This window comes from Ranitomeya imitator, chromosome 2 (assembly GCF_032444005.1).
Source record: "Ranitomeya imitator isolate aRanImi1 chromosome 2, aRanImi1.pri, whole genome shotgun sequence".
Taxonomy (NCBI): Eukaryota; Metazoa; Chordata; class Amphibia; order Anura; family Dendrobatidae; genus Ranitomeya; species Ranitomeya imitator.
Window position 1 is genome coordinate 331528377 of NC_091283.1, and position 14037 is coordinate 331542413.

The following is a 14037-nucleotide window of genomic DNA, read 5'->3' on the forward strand; positions in this document are numbered from 1 at the left end:
CTGTACAAGATGGCTCTTTCAGCAACAAATGCCTGGGGGGGGGGGTTAAAGGTTCCCTTTCAACTTGCTCCACTGCAGGCTTCGGCCTACACTCTGCTCCTCTTTGATTCCCTGGGTTTCAACACTGTCAGTTGCCACCTGGAAGTGTTGTCTACACAGAAAAAACACTAGCTGATGTGTCAGCGGGGTTCAGCCCCGCCAGCTGTTCCCCTGCTGTGTAGTCGGCAACGTGTCCAGCACAAGCCACGCTAGCACAACAGAACAAAAGCTGCCACCAGTGCAGGCTTCGGCCTACACTCTGCTCCTCTCCTCCTCCTGCTGACCCTGGGCTCTAACACCGCCAGTTTTTGCCCGGAACTACTAGCTGCACAGAGAAAAACACCAGCCAATGTGTTAGTGGGGTTCAGCACTGCCAGCTGTTCCCCTGCTGTGTAGCCGGCAACGTGACCTGCAAACGCCACGCAGTCACATGAACTGAAATTAAAGGGACCCTGCCACCCACCCCAAGGTGTTTCTATGTATAACAGCTACCTTGTACAGCAGTAATGCTGCATTTGTACAAGGTGGCTGACTTTTTCCTTGCCCACGTTGAATTAAACACGTACAAAATGTGTCTCATTACAGACCATTACAATGTCCCTGAGGTGTGACTTTCCTTTTTAATGACACGCAGCACCCCCCTTGGTAGCGCTGCCCGTCTTCTGACATCATTGGTTGGCTGCCTGTGCCTGTGCGTCCGCCCTGCCTGACACAACCCCCCTCGGTGTCTCAGAAATTTTGGCTGCGAGGGTGTGATTGATGTGCAGTGCATATGTTCGCCTGTCTTAACTCATCTCCTTCCGCCTTCTTCAGACTGTGCGGCCTCATGGCCGTGGTAGGCGATAAGGGATCAGCTGAGGCCGCCCAGTCTGAAGCAGGTTTAAGGACATGTGTGAGCGGCAAACATATTTACTGCACAAGGCCACGAATCCCAGCCACGCAGTGTGATTTTTTGAAAACACACTGCGGGTCTGGGATTCATGGCCATTGCTAACCGCACCGGCCAACATGAAATGAGGTGAGAAGACAGGCAGCGCTCACAGCGCATGGCCAAGAGATCACAATAGCGCAGACTCCTGTACAGCAAATAACGCTCAGGAGGCTGCGCCCAGCACCAAGGCGTTATTTATGTGCACCTGTGCTGCGTCTCCTTAAAAAGACAAGTCACGCCTCCAATACAGAACTGAACTACTGTTCAATGGGCTAAATTGTGTACGTCTTTCATTCTGCGTGTGCAATGAGCAAAACTTAAAGAGCAACCTTTAACTTGTGGAGCTTTACTGCTGCACAAGGTGTGGCTCTTCAACATTGTAACACCTGAGGGTGGGTTAAAGGTTACCTTTGAAATTGGTTCAAGTAGGCTTCCGCCTACACTCTGCTCCTCCTGCAGACCCTGGGCTCTAACTACGCCAGTTGGGGCCCAGAAGTGCTGGCTGCACAGAGAAAAACACCCACCATTGTGTCAGTGGGGTTCAGCACCGCCAAGGAGCATAATTTTAGGAGCCACCATTTTCCATGTGCAGTATTACTGCTGTACAAGATGGCTCTTTCAGCAACAAATGCCTGGGGGGGGGTTAAAGGTTCCCTTTCAACTTGCTCCACTGCAGGCTTCGGCCTACACTCTGCTCCTCTTTGATTCCCTGGGTTTCAACACTGTCAGTTGCCACCTGGAAGTGTTGTCTACACAGAAAAAACACTAGCTGATGTGTCAGCGGGGTTCAGCACCGCCAGCTGTTCCCCTGCTGTGTAGCCGGCATCGTGTCCAGCACAAGCCACGCTGGCACAACCGACCAAAAGCTGCCACCAGTGCAGGCTTCGGCCTACACTTTGCTCCTCTCCTCCTCCTGCTGACCCTGGGCTATAACACCGCCAGTTGTAGCCTGGAAGTGCTAGCTGCACAGAGAAAAACACCCGCCAATGTGTCAGTGGGGTTCAGCACCGCCAGCTGTTCCCCTGCTGTGTAGCTGGCAACGTGTCCTGCAAACGCCATGCAGGCACCTGAACTGAAATTAAAGGGAACCTGGCCCCACCCCCCCCCAGGTGTTTCTATGTATAACACCCACCTAGTACAGCAGTACTGCTGCATTTGTACAAGGTGGCTGATTTTTTCTCCTTGCCCACGTTTAATTAAACACGTACAAAATGTCTCATTACAGACCATTACAATGACCCTGAGGTGTGACTTTCCTTTTTAATGACACGCAGCACCCCCCTTGGTAGCGCTGCCCGTCTTCTGACATCATTGGTTGGCTGCCTGTGCCTGTGCGTCCGCCCTGCCCGACACAACCCCCCTCGTTGTCTCATATATTTTGGCTGCGAGGGTGTGATTGATGGGCATGTGCAGTGCATATGTTCGCCTGTCTTAACGCATCTCCTTCCGCCTTCTTCAGACTGTGCGGCCTCATGGCCGTGGTAGGCGATAAGGGATCAGCTGAGGCCGCCCAGTCTGAAGCAGGTGTAAGGACATGTGTGAGCGGCAAACATATTTACTGCACAAGGCCAAGAATCCCAGCCACGCAGTGTGATTTTTTGAAAACACACTGCGGGTCTGGGATTCATGGCCATTGCTAACCGCAACGGCCAACATGAAATGAGGTGAGGAGACAGGCAGCGCTCACAGCGCATGGCCAAGGGATCACAATAGCGCAGACTCCTGTATAGCAAATAACGCTCAGGAATCTGCGCCCAGCACCTAGGTGTAAATTTTGACACCTGTGCTGCGTCTCCTTAAAAAGACAAGTCACGCCTCCACTACTGTTTGACAGTATAATGGGCTAAATAGTGTACGTGTTTTATTCAGCGTGTGCAAGGAGCAAAATTAATAGAGCAACCTCTTACTTGTGCAGCATTAATGCTGCACAAGGTGTGGCTCTTGTACCTTGCAACACCTGAGGGGGGGTTAAAGGTTACCTTTGAAATTGGTTCAACTAGGCTTCGGCCTACACTCTGCTCCTCTCCTCCTGACCCTGGGCTCTAACACCGCTAGTTTTTGCCCGGAAGTGCTAGCTGCACAGAGAAAAACACCAGCCAATGTGTTAGTGGGGTTCAGCACCGCCAGCTGTTCCCCTGCTGTGTAGCCGGCATCGTGTCCAGCACAAGCCACGCTGGCACAACCGACCAAAAGCTGCGACCAGTGCAGGCTTCGGCCTACACTCTGCTCCTCTCCTCCTCCTGCTGACCCTGGGCTCAAACACCGCTAGTTTTTGCCCGGAAGTGCTAGCTGCACAGAGAAAAACACCAGCCAATGTGTTAGTGGGGTTCAGCACCGCCAGCTGTTCCCCTGCTGTGTAGCCGGCAACGTGACCTGCAAACGCCACGCAGGCACATGAACTGAAATTGAAGGAAGCCTGCCCCCCACCCCCAGGTGTTTCTATGTATAACAGCCACCTTGTACAGCAGTACTGCTGCATTTGTACAAGGTGGCTGACTTTTTCTACTTGCCCACGTGGAACTCAACACGTACAAAATGTGTCTCATTAGAGACCATTACAATGTCCCTGAGGTGTGACTTTCCTTTTAATGACACGCAGCACCCCCATTGTTAGCGCTGCCCGTCTTCTGACATCATTGGTTGGCTGGCTGTGCCTGTGCGTCCGCCCTGCCCGACACAACGCCCCTCGTTGTCTCATATATTTTGACTGCGAGGGTGTGAATGATGGGCACAAGCAGTGCATATCTTCGCCTGTCTTCACTCCCCTCCTTCTTCAGACTGTGCGGCCTCATGGCCGTGGCAGGCGATAAGGGATCAGCTGAGGCCGCCCAGTCTGAAGCAGGTGTAAGGACATGTGTGAGCGGCGAACATATTTACTGCACAAGGCCACGAATCCCAGCACCGCAGTGTGACTTTATGAAAAGTCACTGTGGGTCTGGGATTTATGGCCATCGTTAACCGCACCGGCCAACATGAAATGAGGTCATAAGACGGGCTGCGCTAACAGGGTATTGCCAAGGGATAACACAAGAGCGCAGACTACTGTACTGCAAATAACAACGCTCAGGAATCTGCGCCCAGCACCTAGGTGTAAATTTTGACACCTGTGCTGCGTCTTCTTAAAAAGACAAGTCACGCCTCCACTACTGTTTGACAGTATAATGGGATAAATAGTGTACGTGTTTTATTCAGCATGTGCAAGGAGCAAAATTAAGAGAGCAACCTTTTACTTGTGCAGCATTAATGCTGCACAAGGTGTGGCTCTTGTACCTTGCAACACCTGAGGGGGGGTTAAAGGTTACCTGTGAAATTGGTTCAACTAGGCTTCGGCCTACACTCTGCTCCTCTCCTCCTTCTGCTGACACTGGGCCCTAAAACCGCTAGTTTTTGCCCGGAAATGCGAGCTGCACAGAGAAAAACACCAGCCAATGCGGTAGAGGGGTTCAGCACCGCCAGCTGTTCCCCTGCTGTGTAGCCGGCAACGTGACCTGCAAACGCCACGCAGGCACATGAACTGAAATTAAAGGAAGCCTGCCCCCCACCCCCAGTTGTTTCTATGTATAACAGCCACCTTGTACAGCAGTACTGCTGCATTTGTACAAGGTGGCTGACTTTTTCTACTTGCCCACGTTTAATTAAACACGTACTAAATGTTTCTCATTGAGACCATTCCACTGTCCCTGAGGTGTGACTTTCCTTTCTAATGATACGCAGCACCCCGCTAGGTAGCGCTTCCCGTCTTTTGACATCATTGGTTAGCTGGCTGCGCCTGTGCGTCCGCCCTGCTCGAAACAACGCCCCTCGGTTTATTTATTTTGTCAGCGAGGGTGTCGTTTATGGGCACGAGCAGTGCATATGTTCGCCTGTCGTCACTCATCTCCTTCCGCCTTCTTCAGACTGTGCAGCCTCATGGCGGCGGCATGCGAGAAGGGATCAGCAGAGGCCGCCCAGTCTGAAGCTGGTGTAAGGACGTGTGTGAGCAGCGAAAATATTTACTGCTCAAGGCCACGAATCCCAGCACCGCAGTGTGACTTTATGAAAAGGCACTGTGGGTCTGGGATTTATGGCCATCGTTAACCGCAGCGGCCAACATGAAATGAGGTCATAAGACGGGCAGCGCTAACAGGGCATTGCCAAGGGATAACACAAGAGCGCAGACTCCTGTACAGCAAATAACAACGCTCAGGAAGCTACGCAAAGCACCAAGGCGTTATTTGGGACACCTGTGCTGCGTCTCCTTAAAAAGACAAGTCATGCCTACAATACAGTTCTACTGTACAATTGGCAAATTGTGTACGTCTTTCATTCTGCGTGGGCAATGAGCAAAATTTAAAGAGCAACCTTTGACTTGTGGAGCATTACTGCTGCACAAGGTGTGGCTCTTCTACATTGTAACACCTGAGGGTGGGTTAAAGGTTACCTTTGAAATTGGTTCAATTAGGCTTCGGCCTACACTCTGCTCCTCCTGCAGACCCTGGGCTCTAACTACGCCAGTTGGGGGCCGTAAGTGCTGGCTGCACAGAGGAAAACACCCGCCATTGTGTCAGTGGGGTTCAGCACCGCCAGCTGTTCCCCTGCTGTGTAGCCGGCAACGCGTCCAGCTCAAGCCACGCTGGCACAACAGACCAAAAGCTGCCACCAGTGCAGGCTTCGGCCTACACTCTGCTCCTCTCCTCCTCCTGCTGACCCTGGGCTCTAACACCGCCAGTTTTTGCCCGGACGTGCTAGCTGCACAGACAAACACCAGCCAATGTGTCAGTGGGGTTCAGCAAAGCCAGCTGTTCCCCCGCTGTGTAGCCGGCAACGTGTCCTGCAAACGCAACGCAGACACAAAGCTGCCTCCAGTGCAGGCTTCGGCCTACACTCTTTGCTCCAACACCGCTAGTTTGGGCTCTAGGAAGACAATCTTTAATAGGCAACGCATCCGGGTTCCAGCAACGTCAGCTGGTTCTCGGCAGTATCTTTGTCACGGGTACTCCCTCCTGCCCAGCCTGGTTCCAGCACCGTCAGCTGGTTCTGGGTAGTGTCAATGTCACTTACACGCCTATGCTTGCCCCGTTGTGTTGCGGTCAAGTTAGCCAACTCCAGGGTGCCTCCAGTTTAGGAGCTTCCTACGTGGGCTGCGTGAATTGGTAGTCAAGGCTGGTTCTGTAGTGCCAGTAGGCCAAGCTCCCCCTGTAGGACTGTTGGGGTTCGGTAACTGCGGCTGCCTCGCGGCCTAGCTGTTCTCTCCTCTCCTGTAGACCTTGTGGTCCACCACCTGGTTCCAGCACCGTCAGCTGGTTCCGGGCCGAGCCTTTGGCTTAGGTGCCTCCTCCTGGGTATCCGAGTTCCGCAAATGTCAGGCGGTCTTTGGTAGTGCTTTTAAGCACAGGCACCTACAGCTTAGTAACTGGGTTCCAGTACCGTCAGCTGGTCCAAGGTCGTGCCATTGGCTCTTGCACACTGGGGCGACGCATCCGGGTTCCAGCACCGCCAGCTGGTTCTCGGCAGTGTTTTTGTCACGTGTACTCCCTCGTGCCCAGCCTTGTTCCAGCACCGTCAGCTGTTTCCGGGTAGTGTCAAGCTCACTGAGACGCCTATGCTTGCCCCGTCGTGTTGTGGTCGGGTTAGCCAACTCCAGGGTGCCTCCAGTTTAGGAGCTTCCTATGTGGGCTGCATGAATTGGTAGTCAAGGCTGGTTCTGTAGTGCCAGTAGGCCAAGCTCCCCCTGTAGGACTGTTGGGGTTCGGTAACTGCGGCTGCCTCGGGGCCTAGCTGTTCTCTCTTCTCCTGTGGACCTTCGGGTCCACCACCTGGTTCCAGCACCGTCAGCTGGTTCCGGGCCGAGCCTTTGGCTTAGGTGCCTCCTCCTGGGTATCTGAGTTCCGCCAACCTCAGGCGGTCCTTGGTAGTGCTTTTAAGCGCAGGCACCTACAGCTTAGTAACCGGGTTCCAGCACCGTCAGCTGGTCCTCGGTCGTGCCATTGGCTCTTGCACACTGGGGCAACGCATCCGGGTTCCAGCACCGCCAGCTGGTTCTCGGCAGTGTTTTTGTCACGGGTACTCCCTTGTGCCCAGCCTGGTTCCAGCACCGTCAGCTGTTTCCGGGTAGTGTCAAGCTCACTGAGACGCCTATGCTTGCCCCGTCGTGTTGTGGTCGGGTTAGCCAACTCCAGGGTGCCTCCAGTTTAGGAGCTTCCTATGTGGGCTGCATGAATTGGTAGTCAAGGCTGGTTCTGTAGTGCCAGTAGGCCAAGCTCCCCCTGTAAGACTGTTGGGGTTCGGTAACTGCGGCTGCCTCGCTGTTCTCTCTTCTCCTGTGGACCTTCGGGTCCACCACCTGGTTCCAGCACCGTCAGCTGGTTCCGGGCCGAGCCTTTGGCTTAGGTGCCTCCTCCTGGGTATCCGAGTTCCGCAAATGTCAGGCGGTCTTTGGTAGTGCTTTTAAGCACAGGCACCTACAGCTTAGTAACTGGGTTCCAGTACCGTCAGCTGGTCCAAGGTCGTGCCATTGGCTCTTGCACACTGGGGCGACGCATCCGGGTTCCAGCACCGCCAGCTGGTTCTCGGCAGTGTTTTTGTCACGTGTACTCCCTCGTGCCCAGCCTTGTTCCAGCACCGTCAGCTGTTTCCGGGTAGTGTCAAGCTCACTGAGACGCCTATGCTTGCCCCGTCGTGTTGTGGTCGGGTTAGCCAACTCCAGGGTGCCTCCAGTTTAGGAGCTTCCTATGTGGGCTGCATGAATTGGTAGTCAAGGCTGGTTCTGTAGTGCCAGTAGGCCAAGCTCCCCCTGTAGGACTGTTGGGGTTCGGTAACTGCGGCTGCCTCGGGGCCTAGCTGTTCTCTCTTCTCCTGTGGACCTTCGGGTCCACCACCTGGTTCCAGCACCGTCAGCTGGTTCCGGGCCGAGCCTTTGGCTTAGGTGCCTCCTCCTGGGTATCTGAGTTCCGCCAACCTCAGGCGGTCCTTGGTAGTGCTTTTAAGCGCAGGCACCTACAGCTTAGTAACCGGGTTCCAGCACCGTCAGCTGGTCCTCGGTCGTGCCATTGGCTCTTGCACACTGGGGCAACGCATCCGGGTTCCAGCACCGCCAGCTGGTTCTCGGCAGTGTTTTTGTCACGGGTACTCCCTTGTGCCCAGCCTGGTTCCAGCACCGTCAGCTGTTTCCGGGTACTGTCAAACTCACTGAGACACCTATGTGTTGCCCCGTCGTGTTGCGGTCAAGTTAGCCAACTCCAGGGTGCCTCCAGTTTAGGAGCTTCCTATGTGGGCTGCATGAATTGGTAGTCAAGGCTGGTTCTGTAGTGCCAGTAGGCCAAGCTCCCCCTGTAGGACTGTTGGGGTTCAATAACTGCGGCTGCCTCGCGGCCTAGCTGTTCTCTCTTCTCCTGTGGACCTTCGGGTCCACCACCTGGTTCCAGCACCGTCAGCTGGTTCCGGGCCGAGCCTTTGGCTTAGGTGCCTCCTCCTGGGTATCCGAGTTCCGCCAACGTCAGGCGGTCCTTGGTAGTGCTTTTAAGCGCAGGCACCTACAGCTTAGTAACCGGGTTCCAGCACCGTCAGCTGGTCCTCGGTCGTGCCATTGGCTCTTGCACACTGGGGCGACGCATCCGGGTTCCAGCACCGCCAGCTGGTTCTCGGCAGTGTTTTTGTCACGGGTACTCCCTCGTGCCCAGCCTGGTTCCAGCACCGTCAGCTGTTTCCGGGTAGTGTCAAGCTCACTGAGACGCCTATGCTTGCCCCGTCGTGTTGTGGTCGGGTTAGCCAACTCCAGGGTGCCTCCAGTTTAGGAGCTTCCTATGTGGGCTGCATGAATTGGTAGTCAAGGCTGGTTCTGTAGTGCCAGTAGGCCAAGCTCCCCCTGTAAGACTGTTGGGGTTCGGTAACTGCGGCTGCCTCGCTGTTCTCTCTTCTCCTGTGGACCTTCGGGTCCACCACCTGGTTCCAGCACCGTCAGCTGGTTCCGGGCCGAGCCTTTGGCTTAGGTGCCTCCTCCTGGGTATCCGAGTTCCGCAAATGTCAGGCGGTCTTTGGTAGTGCTTTTAAGCACAGGCACCTACAGCTTAGTAACTGGGTTCCAGTACCGTCAGCTGGTCCAAGGTCGTGCCATTGGCTCTTGCACACTGGGGCGACGCATCCGGGTTCCAGCACCGCCAGCTGGTTCTCGGCAGTGTTTTTGTCATGGGTACTCACTCGTGCCCAGCCTGGTTCCAGCACCGTCAGCTGTTTCCGGGTACTGTCAAACTCACTGAGACACCTATGCGTTGCCCCGTCGTGTTGCGGCCAAGTTAGCCAACTCCAGGGTGCCTCCAGTTTAGGAGCTTCCTATGTGGGCTGCGTGAATTGGTAGTCAAGGCTGGTTCTGTAGTGCCAGTAGGCCAAGCTCCCCCTGTAGGACTGTTGGGGTTCGGTAACTGCGGCTGCCTCGCGGCCTAGCTGTTCTCGCCTCTCCTGTGGACCTTCGGGTCCACCACCTGGTTCCAGCACCGTCAGCTGGTTCTCGGCAGTGTCTTTTGCTCTTGTACCTTCTGCTCCCCATCCTGGTTCCAGTAACGTCAGCTGGTTCCGGGCAGAGCCTTTGGCTTAGGTGCCTCCTTCTGGGTATCCGAGTTCCGCCAACGTCAGGCGGTCCTTGGTAGTGCTTTTTAGCACGGGTACCTCCTGCTTAGTAACCGGGTTCCAGTAACGTCAGCTGGTCCTCGGTAGTTCCATAGGCTCTTGAACCTTCGGGTAGCCATCCGAGGTCCAGTTCCATCAGCTGGTTCTTGGCATTTTCTCAGCCTTCTTGTACCTTCTGCTACATTTCCAAGTTGAAGACCCTAAAGTCGACGACCCGGAAGACCACCCCGATGACTACGACGACGGCGGAGATGACGACCCTGGAGACGACGACCCTGGAGACGACGACCCTGGAGACCGAGAAGCAGAAGAAAAAGAGGCTGCAGAACAAAGAGCAGAAGAACATTAAGCATAACACTTAATATCAGAGCAAAAGATATTATGTAAATTATATGCAGAAGAAGACTAAGCAGTGTATGGGGGTGAGTCTGTTCCTCCTCGTGGTGCCCCGGGATAAAGTCTGATGCTGCAGGCCAAACTGAACGCGGACAAATGTAACTTTTGTGACTGGCAGAACGGAAGGTGTAATCTTCAAACTTTTATAGATAACTACGGGAATGCCTGTCACAAATGAGAATATGATGAAGAAGTAGAATAGGAAGAATAATAATAGTTGAATAAAATGAATATGAAGAATGTAATCAAAAAAAAAATAGGTAGAAGATGAATAAGGTGAAGAAGTTGATGTCAAAGATGCTGATGAAGATGAAAGTGTGGGAAAAGTAAAAAAAAAAAAGAAGGGGAAGGGCGTGGAATAGTGAAACATCAATATCTGACAAAATTAAAAATATATTTACATAGTCAATATCTTTGTCACTCCGAACGTCTTTAAAAAAAACATGCTATTCTATTTGATTGGGCTAAACCTCTATGACTTTAATGTCTCCGCCACCTCCCCCATACATCCTGCATTATTCTTAGTTTTCCTTCATGTAGAATGAACCTACAAGGCAAGAAAGGGTTTATTTTAATTCCGATATTTTGGTCCCATTGACTTGCATTGGGATCGGGTATCGGTGATATCCGATATTTTTTGAATATCGGCCGATCCAATCCGATACCGATACTTTCCGATATCGGAAGGTATCGCTCAACACTAATAACAAGTCTTATTACAGATATCAGTGCAATTGTGCTTCTCTGGCAGGCAAGTTGTGGAGGAAAAACTTGACGTGCTAGAAAAAAACTGACTACATTTTTGGAATCAGCATGCCAATTTTAGTATAAATCAGCTCAAAAACCGAACTCAACAGAATTTTTTTTTTAAGTTGTTCCCCTGTGTTATCGACCTAAATTTACCACTAACATGAAGCCCAATATGTCACGAAAAAACAATCTCAGAACCGCTAGGATCCGTTGAAGCGTTCCTGAGTTATTACCTCATAAAGGGACACTGGTCAGAATTGCAAAAAACGGCAAGGTCATTAAGGTGAAAATAGGCTGGGTCATGAAGAGGTTAATAGGGGAATATCACCATGTGGGGAAGAAGGGAGAATTCTTACAGCGGCCGGTACACAGGGGAGGAAAACGCACTCACTGCACAGACACAGCCAGGACTCCCAGGTGTGAATAAGCGCTATAGTGAGGGGGCGGAGTATGGAGGCGATATAGGAGGAGGAATCCCCCACATGGAGGATGACGAGGACTGCGCAGACTCTACCTGCAGAGCCGGACACCGGGAATCCACGGGGATAAGAAGCTTCTAGACTCTGGAGTAACTACTAAACTGTGCGGCTCCTCTGGTGTGACGTCATTTCCGGGGCGTGTCACACAGCGGCCGTGCCCTGACTCAGTACAGGCAGAGAAGCCGCCATTACACGGGCAGGCAGCGGCCATACAGTCCAGGCTCACCTGGGAGAACACAGATTCCTGCCGTGTCCTGACCGCACTGTGCGGCTCCAGCTCCCGCCAGCCAGTGTGCTGCCTCCTACTGCGCAGCCGCCCGGAGACCCCGCCCCCTGCCGTCACGTGGCGCTTGCAGAGTAACGGTACTACATTTCCCGGCGTTCCCTGCGTGTCGCTTCCGGAGTGACGCTCGGGTTGTCAAGGGCGGGTAACTTTCTCTGCAGCTTTTGCACAACATCCGTATGGCTGCTGTGTGCGCGCAGGACCTGTGATGAGGTCACAGGAGGGGAGGAGTCAGGTGTCACATGATCAGGGGCCTCAGTGTATGCAGGACTCTGCTGTACTGGTTGTCATGGTGCTGGATGAGGGGAAGTTTATGTGTGGGGTCAGGAGGGCTTTACAGTGTGGATGTAGCAGAGCCCTGTGTGTATGAGGTGTACGGAGCGGAGCCGTGTGTGTACGAGGTGTACGGAGCAGAGCCGCATGTGTACGAGGTGTACGGAGCAGAGCCGCATGTGTACGAGGTGTACGGAGCGGAGCCGCGTGTGTACGAGGTGTACGGAGCGGAGCCGCGTGTGTACGGAGCAGAGCCGCATTTGTGCGAGGTGTATGGAGCGGAGCCGCGTGTGTACGAAGTGTACGGAGCAGAGCCGCGTGTGTACGAGGTGTACGGAGCGGAGCCGCGTGTGTACGGAGCAGAGCCGCGTGTGTACGAGGTGTACAGAGCGGAGCCGCGTCACTGCGAGGTCTACGGAGCGGAGCCACGTGTGTACGAGGTGTACAGAGCGGAGCCGCGTGACTGCGAGGTGTACGGAGCGGAGCCGCCTGTGTACGAGGTGTACGGAGCGGAGCCGCCTGTGTACGAGGTGTACGGAGCGGAGCCGCATGTGTGCGAGGTGTACGGAGCGGAGCCACGTGTGTACGAGGTGTACAGAGCGGAGCCGCGTGACTGCGAGGTGTACGGAGCGGAGCCGCCTGTGTACGAGGTGTACAGAGCGGAGCCACGTGACCGAGGTGTACGGAGCGGAGCCGCCTGTGTACGAGGTGTACGGAGCAGAGCCGCGTGTGTACGAGGTGTACAGAGCGGAGCCGCGTGACTGCGAGGTGTACGGAGCGGAGCCGCCTGTGTACGAGGTGTACGGAGCGGAGCCGCATGTGTGCGAGGTGTACGGAGCGGAGCCACGTGTGTACGAGGTGTATGGAATGGAGACGTGTGTGCGAGGTGTACGGAGCGGAGTACACTGTACTCAGCATCATGTGGAGCCAATATACAGTATGGAGCATCACGTGTGGCCATTATTATTATTATTTATTATTATAGCGCCATTTATTCCATGGCGCTTTACATGTGAGGAGGGGTATACATAATAAAAACAAGTACAATAATCTTAAACAATACATTGAAGTCATAACTGGTACAGGAGGAATGAGGACCCTGCCCGCGAAGGCTCACAATCTACAAGGGATGGGTGAGAATACAGTAGGTGAGGGTAGAGATGGTCATGCAGCGGTTTGGTCGATCGGTGGTTACTGCAGGTTGTAGGCTTGTCGGAAGAGGTGGGTCTTCAGGTTCTTTTTGAAGGTTTCGATGGTAGGCGAGAGTCTGATGTGTTGTGGTAGAGGGTTCCAGAGTAGGGGTGATGCACGAGAGAAATCTTGTATGCGATTGTGGGAAGAGGAGATAAGAGGGGAGTAGAGTAGGAGATCTTGAGAGGATCAGAGGTTGCGTGTAGGTAAGTACCGGGAGACGAGGTCACAGATGTATGGAGGAGACAGGTTGTGGATGGCTTTGTACGTCATGGTTAGGCTTTTGTAGTGGAGTCTCTGGGCAATGGGGAGCCAGTGCAGGGATTGACAGAGGGGAGAGGCCGGGGAATAGCGGGGGGACAGGTGGATTAGTCGGGCAGCAGAGTTTAGAATAGATTGGAGGGATACGAGAGTGTTCGAGTGGAGGCCACAGAGCAGGAGGTTGCAGTAGTCAAGGAGAGAGATGATGAGGGCATGGACTAGGGTTTTTGCAGATTCATGGTTGAGGAATGAACGGATTCATGAAATATTTTTGAGTTGAAGTCGGCAGGAAGTGGAAAGGGCTTGGATATGTGGTTTGAAGGAGAGATCAGCGTCAAGGATTACCCCGAGGCAGCGAGCTTGTGGGACTGGGGACAGTGGGCAGCCATTTACTGTAATGGATAGGTTCGTTGGGGGGGGTCGCGTGAGATGGGGGAAAGATGATGAATTCTGCTTTGTCCATGTTAAGTTTCAGAAATCTATGTAAGTTTCAGAAATACAGTATGTAGCACTGTGTGGCCATTATACAGTATGGAGCATCATGTGGAGCCATTATACAGTATGTGTGGCCATTATACACTATTGAGCATCATGTGGGGCCATTATACACTATTGAGCATCATGTGGGGCCATTATACACCATTGAGCATCATGTGGGACCATTATACTGTACGCAGCATCATGTGGGGCCATTATACAGTATGGAGTATCATGTGGGGCCTTTATACTGTACTAGATGGTGGCCCAATTCTAACGCATCGGGTATTCTAGAATATGTATGTAGTTTATTTGTGAAGATTTAAGAATAATGCAATGAATACACAGGATTCGGC

At 53.3% G+C, this 14037-nt stretch overlaps 1 protein-coding gene across 3 annotated transcripts in view; it reads right to left on the reverse strand.

Moving 5' to 3' along the window:
- Positions 1-11515, reverse strand: part of LOC138663581 (gastrula zinc finger protein XlCGF57.1-like) — a 70570-nt gene extending 59055 nt beyond the window's left edge. The window contains exon 1 of one of the 3 annotated variants that reach the window (XM_069749833.1): positions 11423-11515. The gene's annotated coding sequence lies outside the window, so the exon portion shown is untranslated. Of the gene's footprint in view, positions 1-11231; positions 11318-11422 lie in introns of those variants that run through there. The other 2 variants (XM_069749831.1, XM_069749832.1) reach the window with 2 other exon arrangements.
- Positions 11516-14037: the final 2522 nt, after the last annotated feature.